The following is a 14,203-nucleotide window of genomic DNA, read 5'->3' on the forward strand; positions in this document are numbered from 1 at the left end:
CACATGATGGGGAAATACAGGTCTCCTGGGGACCACCAATGTAAAACATCCAGGGGAAGAGGGAAACCTGATGAAGCTTTATCTGGGCTTTATGCAAACCCGTTCTGATGAGACCCCTCAGCTGAGAGGCCTTTTGAGCTGTTCCTGAATGAGCACAGTCATATTTTCCCTCTCTCTTTTCCCCACACCCCTTGCTGCACTGTAGATAAGGCGGCAGTGTTTTGGCAGCTGGGAGGTGATGCTCTATCTGTTTGCACATATAGGATGCTAATGGAAATGTGCCACCCATCACTGTTACTGGGGTTTAGCTTGCCTCTGCTCATTGTGCTGGGAACATCGGCTGGTTCTTTTGGTGGCAATGCAAACAGAAGGGATCAGATCACAGTTTACAGACCAGGTAGATAATCTACATTCAAAACTGAAAAAGCCTCTGTATCAACCTTCCTTACAGATGTTGCTGCTCAAGGCTCTGTTACAAGGCTTGGCTGCAAACCTTTTTCCCCCCTTGCCTCTTCAGATTTTCAATTTCAGGGTTTTTTTGCTGACATCAGATTTATATATTTTGTAATACCTCACTCTTCTTTGCATCACTTCTCTGCAGCTAGACTGTACTGTATTGTCCACTTGACCTAATGACTGGTTTCTGGCTTTGGAGCAGTTAGAGGTACGTGCTGCAGCTGAAGTCCACCTGAAAACATAAGATTTTTCAGATGCATCCTTCATATGCTCATGCCTTGGCCACCTCTTGCCATGCTCTGCTGCCTGCTTTATTTCAAGATGAGGAACCAGAAGGAGAAGAGCCCTGCTTGGCACATTTGGTTTGCATTAGCCCACAACACTGTTGTCCTCTCTTCCCTTATATATCAGTTGTCTTGCCATCTCCCAACCAACACACTGGGTAGAGTCTAGCTTCTGGTGACCTTGGTACATTGAAGAAGAGGGAGGAGGAAAGGAGATTTAGTATCACCTTACTACCTCCTGCAAAATCCTTATTTTGTTGCTTAGTGACAACATCTTTACACACAGTCCCAGTGCTATATGTAAAACACTGAATGCCAAGTGCTGCCGTGCAGCAAGAAGTTAAGCTTCACTAAACACTCCTCCCTGCTCAGTGCTGGTGATGTGGCTCCCAGCTCCTCTCCCAAACACTAAAGGGAACATCAAGTCCTAGCAATGCAGATATTTGGGACATCCTGAATACTGTTGGTGTCCAAGTGAGTGGGATCTGGGGGCAGATTCAGGCTACCTAAGAGTTCAACATCCATCAGAATGCCCAGCAAAGCCCAGGAGTTTGAGGTGACTGTCTCACACATGTAAACACAGTCTTGCTTAGCTCAACCTGAAGTTTATTTTTACTCCACAGTCTTTCCCAGGAGGAAACACTTCAGCATCTCTATTTCTCACTTCCACCTGAAGATGTAAAGACAAGTCCTAGCTGTTTTCAAGCCTACACCTTGGTGATACTATAAGTCACATTAAGAGAGGAGGCTGTGGAGCTATTTGTGGTCTAATCCTGACAGCTGCAGTGTGTACCAATCCCAATTACTCAATCAAGGGAGTGCATTGCCCTGCCCTATGCCCTACCCTCAACTTTTGGACTGTTTGGGGGTCAAAAAAAACCAGTATAGCATAGGATAGCATAGCACAGTATAGATTAGAAAAGGCTGGGACTTAGGGCCTTACGGTGGTCCAACTACCACTTCAGGGGTAACCAAAACTTAAAGCTTATTATTAAGGGCATTGTCCAACTGACAGGCATGGGGCATCTCTCAGTAAAGAAATATCCCCCACCCCACAATATCAATCAGCAACAATTGATGATTCAGGATCAAGCCACCCCCTCCACAACAGACAGTAGCAGGGAGAAGTGGAAAGGATTTTCTGTGCCTCCTCAGCATCTCCTCTCAGATAGGAACAATTAGCAGCCACTCTTCTGTCACCTCGACAAAGCAAAGCTGGGAGTTGCAGATCTGACCTCTGGCTTGTGACACACCTTGTTATACTGGTACTTGGATGTGTGAGATAAATTAGCCAAAACCAAAACCACCAGCAAAATCCCCCAGCTGTATCAGGGAGAACTGCTCAGGGATGGATGCCTGATTCAATCGCAGTGAAGCGGCTGCTGTATGAAAATGCATATTTCATGGGCTACCTGTGACTGACAATGCACCAAATATATTTTGGACGGTCTGCCTTGCTAGTAAACTCTGCCTAATCGACTCCAGGGACTGAAGTGGTTGCAGCAGCCTTGGCTACACCAACACAGTATTCCATTTTTGTCTTGTTTGATACCATTTCATACAAGGCAGCACACTCAGCCAAGAGCTGCATTGCTATTCTTATAACAAAAGAAAGATCTCCTCTCATTTTAGGTGAAATCTCCATTTGCATTAAGAAAGCCCAGGGGATGTGGAGACACGAACACACTTTATCCGAGGGAAATGTTGAGCAGGGTTCCTGGTAAGACCCAGCTCATCTCTCTTAGAAAAAATTAAACAAAAAAAACCAAACCCAGTCAAGGCTGTAGCAACACTTTTTTTTTCCCCCTGTCACGCTGGGCAGCAAACCCGCGCTTGCGATGGTGCACAGGAGGGCTGTAACAGCAAGAACATGCCTCTGGAATGGATTTAGAGATAATAAGAAATCATCTTAATGCGACTGTTGAATGTACAAGGGATCCGGTAATAGTTATCACAGGTACACTTTCATTAACTCCCTTTAATTTAAAAGCTCAGTGTTTGCAGCAATCTTTTACAGGCAAGAAGAAGTCAAATCAAATAATAATAATAAAAAAAAAGAAAAACCCTGCTGAAGTGCAGTGCTGCTGCTTCCCCCAGGAACTGTACAGCATAGCCTGAAATCCATGTGCAATGATCCCTCCAGCAAGGTCCCACAGCCCTTTGATGGGCCAGGTGAGCACTGCCAGTCCTGCAGTGCCACTGAAACACCCTGTTTCATTTCATCCATTACCCCCCTTATCTCTTTACAGCAGGGACCCACACTTGCTGCATACAAATGGGGGTTGGGTGGTACCTTTCCAGTGAGCAAAACACCAGTGACAGCACCCACCACGTCAGCAGAGCTGCAGCTTTCCCCTACGCTCTGGATGAGATAGTAAACACAGTCCAGGCTTGGGGCAGTAATTTTCCTCCACCATCTATAAACCATGTTCATACCTATTGGATAGAGGGGGGGGAAAGCAAAAAAATATGTAGTTTAATACCCAAAGTTAGAATTTCTGCAAGAAAAACCTAAATTGTATAATAAGGATTCTATGTAACTCTCCTGAAAGTTAATAAACAATTCGACCTACTCAATGCATTAGCTGTATGAATCAATAAACATGCCAGAGAAATCAGAGATTTGAAACAAAAGACCACAGCTTGTGATTGCTGAGTGGGGGGGGGGGGGGGGGGGGGGGGGGTGGGGGGTGGTGGAGACAGACCATAGCTTCAATACAACGTTATCCCCCTTCCCCCTCCACTCCCCACCCTCCACCTGAAGAAATTACACTCAACGCTGGCAGTGAGCGAGGAGAAAAGGTGACCCAACTATGTGTTAGTTGACTTTACAACAGCTTGCTGATCTCTGCCCCTAGTTTTCCTGTGAGTTCTTCAGCTTTATGAAAGACTTCATACATATTCAGGGATTTCAGAGGACACATTCCAGGAAGGCTGTAGGAAATATCAGTGCAGTGATGGAGTATCCCTGTGGCTGCAGTAGGAAATGCCTTTATTTGCGGAAGCAGGATGAGGGGTGGGGGACACAGAAAGGAAAAATAGTTTGGTTCAGGAAAGGTTTATTAAAGGAAAATAACCCAACTGTTAGATGCTATCAGTGTTGTGAATCACACACACCTTTCCAGCTCAGCTTCAATGGAGGACTGATAGCAGCACCCTGCTCTGTAGGGAGTGTGGTGTAACGGCATAGTGACCTTGGGGGACTGTTGGAGGGTTTAGGACTAAATGTGCAATAGCTACTTTGTTTAATGAGTCCCCTCACCTTGCCATTGAGACTTCTGTTGCAGGTGAATTAAAGGAAGTCATCGTTATGGAGTTAACTGAAAGAATTTTATTAATGATCAAACAATGGTCAAATGGTAATTAATTGAAGATTGAAGGAAAATCAAATGGTAATCACATAGTTATTAAGCAATAATTGAATGTTAGATAAACGGTGATTTAACAGTGATTTGACAATGATTTAAATTATTTAAATGATAATTTAGATGGTGATTAGACAATGATTTAGACAGTGACTTCAACAATGGTCAAACTATTCTACTATTTACAATACTTCTAATAAATAAGCTACAGCTGGATATATATAAATGCTGCTAACATACAATATACTTCAAGCCCAATGTAAAATATTGCTTACCTCATTCTGGATATTAGGTGCTGGGTAAAGGTTGTCTCAGTCTTGAGGAATAACCTTGACAGGCCTCCCTGCTAAGGGAAGATCATAGCTATGCAGGCTGCTGATGGACAAGAGAGCTCAGGTGACTCAAAGGAGCTACAGATTTTTATGAAGTAAAGTGATTGATTTGTAGTCAAGCCTCTAGATGTTGTAGTTTTGTCTATCCCAGCTCAGGCTGCTGCTGTTAGCTCCTGAAACATGACAGGTAGCAGGACAAAAGCACAGCAGCCCCACTGAGGGATGTTGAAGACTGCAATTTGGCTACAATCACTGCCCCCACCTGCTGGGGGGTGACTTAAATGACCAGTGGCATGGGGCTGTGGTGGGAGTTGTGTGGAGGTTGGTTCTATCTGCTTCTGAGGGAGAGCAGTGCCTCAGAGTCTGTTTGGGGGTCTTAGGGTAGTGGATGCTTCCTGCAGTGGGGAAGCTGCCCTGTGAGGTGGATAGAGGTGGGCTGGGGCAGTCTTTGGCATCCTGCAGCACAATGAGGGGTAGGTGGGGGCTGGCAAGGTGAGAAGCTGGGAAGGGCTGTTGCAGGCTGCGAGGGACAGTGGTTGTAGTTTTGCCTGGTGGGGTTCTCGTGGAAGAGGGAGGGTGCGGGGTGGCTTCTGCAAGAAGCAGTTAGAAGCTTCTCCCAGGCCTGACAGAGTAAACACCAGCAGCAAAAGCAAACACCACTGCTGACTAAGGCTGAGCCCATCAGTGATGGTCACAGCACCTCTGGGAATCACATTTAGGAGAAAAAAAAAAGCAAGAAGCTGTTTTTTGCCACCAGAGAAGGGAGTGAGAAAATATAAGGAACTGTGCAGACACCAAGGTCAGTGAAGAAGGGGAGGGGGGAGATACTCCAGGTGCTGGAGAAAAAGATTCTCTTGCAGCCTGTGGAGAAGACCATAGTGGAGTGGGTGCAAACATATGGAAGATGCTGTGACCTGCATTGGAGCAAGCTCCTGGCAGGACCTACAGCCCTTGGAGAGAGAGGCTGGCCCATGCCACAGCAGGTTTGCTGGGGACCTTGTGACTCCATGGAGGATCAGACTGGAGCAGTCTGAGAGACATTCTATGATTCTATGACTGCACCCCATAGCAGTGACCCACACTGGAGCAGCTGGTGAAGAGCTGAAGCCCTGTGGGAAAGGACTCACATTGGAGAAATTCATGAAGGACTGACTCCAGTGGCTGGGACCACACAGTGCATGCAGCAGGGGACTGAAACAGTGCTGTGACTCTTTAAGCAACCTGGTGGTGGGTTGGACTTTATGGTCTTAGAGGTCTTTTCCAACCTTAAAGATTCTATGATTCCTTAGTTCCTGAGAAGATGCAGCTGAGTGCAGTTCTCACATGTTTCACAGGAGAGCTGATTCAGTCAGTGCCACTTGTCAGTGGTGCCTGAACCAAAGTGCTGTTCACTCAGACTAGGGGCATCCCTCACAACTTCCCATGCCCTTTCTGTTCTGAACATGGGTGAGCATCAGACAACAAGACTTATGGTAACACTGACAGAAGAGGGACAAATGGGTAGAATATATAAAAATTGAAATTAGGATCCAGAGAGAGAGGTAGTGAAAGTGGAGCAAATACCTGCATTGCATGTGAAGTGATGTGGAGCTCTGTGGAATGTAGGGACCTTGCCTTAAGATGTTTAAAGGCATCTAGCAAGCAGCCCAAGCCTGAAGGCCCAGTTGACAGGCTTCCAGCAGCTTTTCTTTGGAAGCTGAAGCCCATGCAAGAACAAACTGATACGTGGAGCTGGAGGGAGAAGAAGCAAGAGGTGTAATGGGGATTATGGCATGAACCCAGGAACAGATTATACATCCCTTCCCCAAGGTGCATGATGGCTGTTTTGACCCTGCTCCAAAAACTTATCCTGAAAGGAGCTTCTGTACCTCCCTGTGCCAGTGCTGAGTCTCTGCAAGGATCAGAGCTTGGATACTGAGGCAGGAGCACCTCTGGATGGATGTCCTATTCAAACAGGGAAGTGTTTGGGTTAGGCCCTGTCTGGCTAGGGCATCATGGACATGGGGGACTTCTTGGCTATTGTCTAGGTGAAGACATAGAAATTCTTTTGATATGGTTTTTTTTTTCTCATTGAGCTACACAACTGACCTACAAGGGTGCAACTCAAAATCACCTGCAACAAGCTCTGGGTGCACTGTAGCATATTCAGATAAGGATATCTCTGGGATTGGTTTTCTTTCATTCTATTCATCCTTCCCCTGACACTGCTGTAGTAAGGCTGTAAGGACACACTCAGATCACACACACAGAAAGCTGGTGTCTCTCTCCACCCATCACAGAAGATTGTAGATGTTTCTATCTGGGCCTACCCGGAAGAAGCAAAAGTTCCAGGGTTAGGAGTTTTTAAGGGTTCAAATAGGAATGCAAACTTACTTGTGGTAGTTGCAGAGGAAGGAAATATGTATCATTGAGTGTCTTCTGGGTGTGTTCTCTGTGGTGTGTTCTCTGTGTTGTATCCTGGACATCCCCTTCCCCTTTGCTGGTCTTCACATCATCACTCACTTGAGCAGAAACTCACATTGGCTATGGCATGGAAAATTTGGGATGAGGGACTTCTCTGGACAAGGGAGAGCTGCTATTTATTCTTCCTGAAAACAAAAATTAAATGGTCATTATTCACCATGATGTATCAGTTTGAAGACAATATCCTAATAAGCGTAAGGACTGAATATCAGTGAGACTGATTTACTGATAGACCAAGAAATTATTTTATGCTAAAAACACTGTCTGGAGAAAAGACTTGGCAGGGAAATCTGGGTCAAAAGCAGAAAGTCTCCATACTGCCTGAAATAACGGTCAACACAGGCAATCTGGAGTTTTCTTCACATGCTTGAGCTCTCTCAGGGCTTTTCTAGGCATGGCAGCCTGATGGACACCTCTATCTCCTCTCCAGCACCTGTGTCATTTTCTCATCCCTCTTTTCTGGTTTGTTGCTAATCTGGTTTAGCTCCACCTGCTATTTGGAGTGATGATATCCCCTTTGCAGTTGGGCATCAGGGCCCTCTGGGCTCACAGGACCAGAGGGGCAGACATCATAAATGTCAAAGACCAAGTTTCAACATAGAAGCCAGGCAGAGCTGACCCCAGCACCCAAAAAGTGTGTTGTCATCCATCTGAGGGTATCTGATCTTCAGTCTCAGCAGCAGAACAGGCTTCTCAATGGAAAATAGCTCTAAGAAGGCTCCTATCTTTGTGAAACCCAACCCACCATGGACTGTGACCCCTACAAAACATTTCATTATGGGAAACAGCTGCTCATCCAAACTCTTCTCTCTCAACCTTTAATTCTTTGCCCCAGGCTCAGCAGGAGCTGCAGAGCCATCAGGTTTGGTGTCTGAAAAGTGGAATTAAATCTATTTTCTCTTGCAAGGAGCTCTGTAGGAGACAGCTGCCCCAAGACTGAGTTTCATTCAATTGAATGCAATTTTTGACCATCCCTCCCCTAACCTGAGGAGGGGGGGAGGGAGGCAGCTTTTGCTGCTGAGGGCTATCCCTTGAATCATTTGGCAGCTTTGGCTGCATGTCTGCAAGGATGTTCTTCAGTGAAGGATGGTGTCTTGTGAAAGGACCTTGCAAACCTACAGCTCTCCGAATATTGGGAGTTTTGCAGCAAAAGGACCTGTGCTACCAGCAACTGCTGCAGGCTTCAAATCCATTGAAGGATCATGAGGAATACAAGTGTCACTGCATCCCTCCATGAAAGCTGGAGGAAGCCTGCCCCCATTCAAGGGGGATCTGGCACGTGGATTTTGTCTGAGCAAGCTGGAAAGGATTTCTTAGCCTTACAGTGTCTCGTCCATATGCTGCAGAGCGGCTGGCGCACATGTCTCGGCAGGGTGAGTCACACCTGTACTCCTCTTTTGAACACAAGGCACTACATGCAGAATGCTCTCGGGGTGGTTTTGGCAAGCAGCTTCATTCTGGTACCCCCTCTGCATCCTCCCTTAGCTACGGCACCTTGTGTAACTGAGAAATATGGCATATTTATCCCATACCTCAGGCCGTCTCTATGCTCTTTCACTGTACCTTGGAAACCAAACTTCTATTCTTGCCAACAAATCACTTTCAGACGAATGGGGGAGTGTGTGGTAGCTTGGATTTCTTTCTTTCTTTTTTTTTTTTTTTTTTAAAAGAATTTTTTTGCAATCTAAGAAAAGACTTGAGGATCTATTTTTAAAGATTATATCCCCCCTCCACCCACTGCACTGCAACAACTGAACACTTTGGCTTGATGAGAATATTAGTAAAGCAGTCACAATCTGTAGGGTGCACTTCTTAAAACTGCATTGCATAATGGGACAAGCAGTGAGCATAACAACACAGTGCAATAGGGGCTGGGATTTTCTGTAGTATGTGAACTAAAATGACCTGTCTTCAGCCAGGATTGATCACCACCTGGTTTGCAATAACCCGCCCCATGACCTTTCCTGCTTTTGTCTCCCCAGATTTAAATCCATCTATCCCAGAGGTATACTAGAGGATGGTTAAACAATGTTTTGTGGGAAATGTAACTGCTGAAAGAATCTCTTTCTGTTCCTTGATATATTTTGGTATTTAAGGAAACCAATAAGTGCAGCAATGGCAATGATATGCCCATTTGAAAAGTGTGTTTTTATCATTAGAATCCAGGGGAATTGCATTAGATCTAATAAAATCCTATAGGACTTCAGTGAGGAAAATAACTAAACTGTTATTAGTAGCATTGTCAATACTATTCTGAGATCTGCAGTATTAACAAATAAGGCATAAGAAAACAACCTTCACTTTGATTTGGTTGAAGGCTACTGTGTTCAAGGAAAAAATATAGCACTTTCTAGATTTTTATTGAAAGTCCTTGGGAATCAGACACCCACCCGGGGTGTACTCAGTGATTAATGCTGGTCATGTGCTATTTATCCCTTAAAATGTAATCACAAGCTGATTATTTTGTTCAACACATTTTTGGTGATTTGATTAAGAAGCTGCACGGACTTAACAGATTCAAAGGAAAACACATGGAAGAGGAGTTGAAAGACAAAGGTTGCCGCTAGGTAAGAATGTTCCTGGGACCTCAGTACAACCAAATATCTCTGATTAAGATTCAGCTTTCACAGCACTTTAGGCTCCTGTGTGTTTGCATCTATCTTAAAAGAAGTGGACTAAGTTGATGAGGGTGAGTGAGTAAATCTGGCCTTATTCTGCAGACCTTTGTGCAGCTAGAAGAAATAACTTTGCACTTCAGGTCTACAGAACGTGTAGGAGAGAAGGGAAAGAAAAGGAGAAAAATTGACATGATGTTTAAAATTTGTTCATTCTGAGCTGAGCTCCCCTCTTTGAACACCCACTCTTTGTGGCTGCCTTGGGATCCAGCAAACAGGAACCTTTGGATAACAATTATAAAATAATGATGTTTATGTGGCTCTTTGCATTAGTATGTAATGAAGCACATTGAAAGATAGGTATGTCTGACTATCCTTGCTTCTGAGAGGGTGTACAAGAGCACAGAATAATCTTTCTCTTTTGATTAGCTAGCAACCACAGCACCACCAAGTCCTGGGATGGATGTTCTCTACCCATTGTGTATGATTCAGTGAGATAATCTGTGCTGGCCTATGAAAGGGTTGAAGCTATCTATTTTCTAGGGACAAGGTGAAAAAAGAAAGATAATTTCTTCATCAACAATTTTCTGCCTCTCTTCTTTCTCAGGTGGTTTTGGTTGGTTGGTATTTGTGGGGTTTTTTTGAGGGTTAAAATGTGACAATGATCACTGAGGTGTCCTCTCTAGCAAGTGTTACATATGAAAGTCTTGACAGAATCTTGTGAGAACCAAGAGGTACATCTGAATTAACCATAGAAAAGCTGTGAGGTGTATGTCTGAAAATCTGCTGGCTTTATGCTGGCAATTGCAGGAAGCAGAAGAGATCGTGCCTGCATATGAATGCAGAACAGTTGATGTGAAAATGGAAGCTTATCCTAATTAACTGAGTGAAAGCAAATTCAATTTGTCTGGCAACATGTGCATGTTGGATTCGGTTTGCCTAATAATGGTCTGAGTTTAACCCTGTTAAGAACTGGGATCCAGGACATAATGCCTAGAAGTTGATGGGAGTTCACCCATGAGGTGCCTGTCCCTGTCTGGGGAAGCAGTTCAGGAAGAACCATAGAATACAAGATGAGGCAAAGAGCTCCCAACTTTGCTGTTTGCCAACTAGCTTTAAAATTAGAGAGACTGACTGTGTTGAGCTTAAAAGGCAGTTAATGTCCAGAGGTCCACTGACAGCAAATGGTCTTTGGCACTTTTTGGTTTTGCATGGGCTGAGATGACACTCAAATGTGCTTTGTTCAGCCTGCTACCTGGATGACAGGAGAGGGGGTTTGACAGGCCTTGAAAGTAGCTGGTGGTTTAGCCTGGGAGCTTAAGACAAGGTGAATTTATTCATACAAAAATCACCTTTTGCAGAGTCCTGTCATTCACAGTCTCTCTGAAAGCTATTTGATTTGCAGGCAATTTTTCAGTTGTCTTCTAAACTGTGTTTCTCCGGGAGCTGGTTCTTCTTTGCTTCCCAAGTATTGGCTGAGACTTTCTTATTGAACAAATGTCTCCATCCGTGCTTTCCATGCCTTTTCCACATTCCTTTCTCATCAGCAGCTCCTTGCCCTCTTCTGTAGCCCTATTCCTACCTTACACCACTTGCCACCTTTTGAATTCTTCTCCCCACTGTGGCAGAAGACAGCATCAGCTAAGGACCTTTGCAATGTAATGCCTCTCTCTGAGTAGCTTTTTATTGTCTGTCCTATACTTCTTGCCTCCAGGCCTTCACCAAGACAGTGGTCTTCCAGTCCTCTCCTGCTTTTCCTGGCCATCCTACCACCATGCATTCTGTCCTTCTCTCTTCCATTTTTCACTGGAGCCATACTAAAATTCATACTCTTTTCACAGTACGTCCAGTCAGTGGCTCCCCTGGATCCATGGATGTCATCAACACTTCCAGGTAGATATTTTGTAGGCACTCCACTCTCAGACTTCTCTTCCTGATTCATTGCTGCTTCTTGAAGAGAAGAATATCTCATGCTGCACTGTTGGCTGAGATGGATGATGCAGGACTTTTGTTTTCTTTCTGCAGGTCTAAGGCAGGACTGTTCTCAAACCACTGAAACCCACTACACAGGTGCCAAGTTTTGAGTTTGGCCATCCCTTCCCCTCTAATCTCTGCCCTCTCCAAATGATCAGACAGAAACTCCTGCAGCAGGGAAGGAGCCCAGCACAGACTCAACTACAGAAGGGAAGTTTAGGCAATTATTGCATCTTGAGTAAGATCAAGTGGCTTCTGGAGCATCATATGGCACAGGGATGAGCACAAGCTGATAGCACACTGGCTTCAGCTCAGTGGAGACATGATAGAAGCAGAATTTCAGCTGCTCACACCTCTGAGATCACCCCATATTACAGTGTGCTGATGAAATATAGGTAAGTTGGTTACTGTCAGGGATCCAGGAATGTTCTGGGATCAGTACAAAGCTGTAACTGAGGCCCAGAGATGGTCTTGCTAGTACCATCTCCAAAATATTAATGCATGAGAGTGAGAGATAGTAAACCAGAGAGTCAAGAGAAAGAAAGGGATGTTCAGTGCTGAAAAATTTGCTTTTTTTATTTTTCTTTTTTTTTTTTTCTGAAGCCAGAAAGGCTGTTTCAAAATTTCCTGCAGAATTGCAATAGACTGAGAAACAGAGTTGAATGAAGGAGATGGCTGTAATTTCCAGCAAACCAAAGTTAAGAATTGTTATCAACAAGGCTTCTGTTAGACCATTAAAAAACCCACCAGCCATTTTTTCACTCCCGATATTGTGTGAGATAACAGAGTTGGTGGCAGTATGGACAACTCCTGCCTCATTACTCAATGACACTGCTCAATAGGTTCAAACAAGCTGCCAGTGATGGGACCAGAGGGTCTGCAGGAACTGTTTGATGCACAGGGACACCAAGACAAAGCCAGGCATTGTAGGATGGAAACTTCTGCTGGCAGATTTGTCGGGCAAGCAAATACCAAAGTCCTGGAAAACAGGGTGTTGCAGGTAAAGGACATCTTGCTCTCTCATTGCTGGGGTGACAGAGAGGCTTCTTTCTTTCTTCCAGTTTCTAAATCAGTAACAGTCTCATTTCCCCCTAAATGATGGTTTAAACCCTTCATAGCTCTTCTAGTTACCTTAGAAAACTGAACTCTGGAATTTCATGTGATTGCTTAAATTCTTTCTAAAGCCCGATTTGTTAGAAAAGTCAAGGCCTTTGTTAATATTCTGTAGGGAAATTCCAGCAGGAGACTTTGGTATAGGATGTGCCTTATGGATAATGAACAGGGGAAGAGATGCACTACCTGTGGTCTGTGACCCCACACCATCTCTGACCACAAAGGTTTGATACTGTGACGACTGCTGTTATGGAAAACTCCCATTGTTTTCAGTAGGGTTAGATGAAATCCCTAAGGAGACTGTTTTGGAGGCAGAAATATGACCCACATAGTCCTTTCCCTTTGATGTCTCACTGTGACTCCTTAGAAAAGACTCTGACATGGGCATTTCACTTTCAATCCTCAGTCTTGGACACAGTTCGGATCAATAGCGACTGGATCGGTTGCCCTCTCCTGTGTGATCAGAGGGTTTCAAGACATGGACAGATAGACTCAGGGCATCTCACTGATTAGATGTCCACATCCTCCTAACCAGAGCCTTTGTTCTAAGCTCAGGGGTGCAATGAAGATGTGGCTGGACCCGCATACTAAATTACCCTCTCATCCTGTAGGTGATCCAATTAAGCCAAATTTGAAGACATCCAGAGAAGTTCATGCTCTGCCTTGCTGTGCATGAAGTCAGCAAGTTAATAATGGACATTGATCTCCACGACTGTCAGTCTGTCTAGGGCTGGGTGGAAAAGATTTCAGTGTGGGGTTTTTTTTCATCACATCGTTAGGTTTCATACTGCAAGCAATAAACTCTGTAGCCTGCAGCTGTGAAAACACTAATTTGAAAACTATTATTTTTTATATTTTTGAGAACTTGCTGCTGTATTTATATATATATATATTTCAAAACTCCAGTAGTTCTTTCAGTTTACATTTCCCCTTTCTGATATTCTGAACTTTCATATCAATTAGGTTATCTCTTTCCCACCCCTTCCCTTGGTTCCCACTTCTCTTTTTCCCCCTCTCTCTCCCTTTAGTTGCTAGAGCAACAACAACCTTCAGAGTAGAGGGGATTTACACAGTACAGGCTCTAAACATATGGTGACACCAAAGTTTTTTCTATTACTTGTGAATATAATGTATGTCCTTCTCACATCTAACCCCCATTTTGTCTTTTTTTGTCTAATAACTTCTTCCCCCTCTCTAGGACTGTAGTTTCCCAGATTTGTTGGCTTCATTCCTACATCTTCAGCCTTGTAAGATTAAAAGAATAGTCCTTGGCTAGGACTGAAACTATCTAGAAAAGGATTTGTCACCCATGAGTGGCATGTTCAAGAGTTTCTCTTCTCTGTGCCATCTCACTGTGTTTACTCCCCAGAGACCCCTCTGCTTTATTGGTCCCTACAGCTCCAGAGTGTCAGGGGGACATCAGTGCAAAAGCTGGCCCTGGGAATAGATGTTTTGAAGGCAACAATAATGTTAAACCTCAAGACAGTTTTGTCAGTCTGTGTATTTTGGATTAATGAAAGGAGATGTAACACCAGCCCTTCTGCTGTTGTGGGGTGGTTATAGTTAAACCTGCTGGCATATAGTGCTGGGTGATGAAAAGC

The sequence above is a fragment of the Gallinula chloropus genome (genome assembly GCF_964237585.1).
Source record: "Gallinula chloropus genome assembly, chromosome: 2".
NCBI lineage: Eukaryota > Metazoa > Chordata > Aves > Gruiformes > Rallidae > Gallinula > Gallinula chloropus.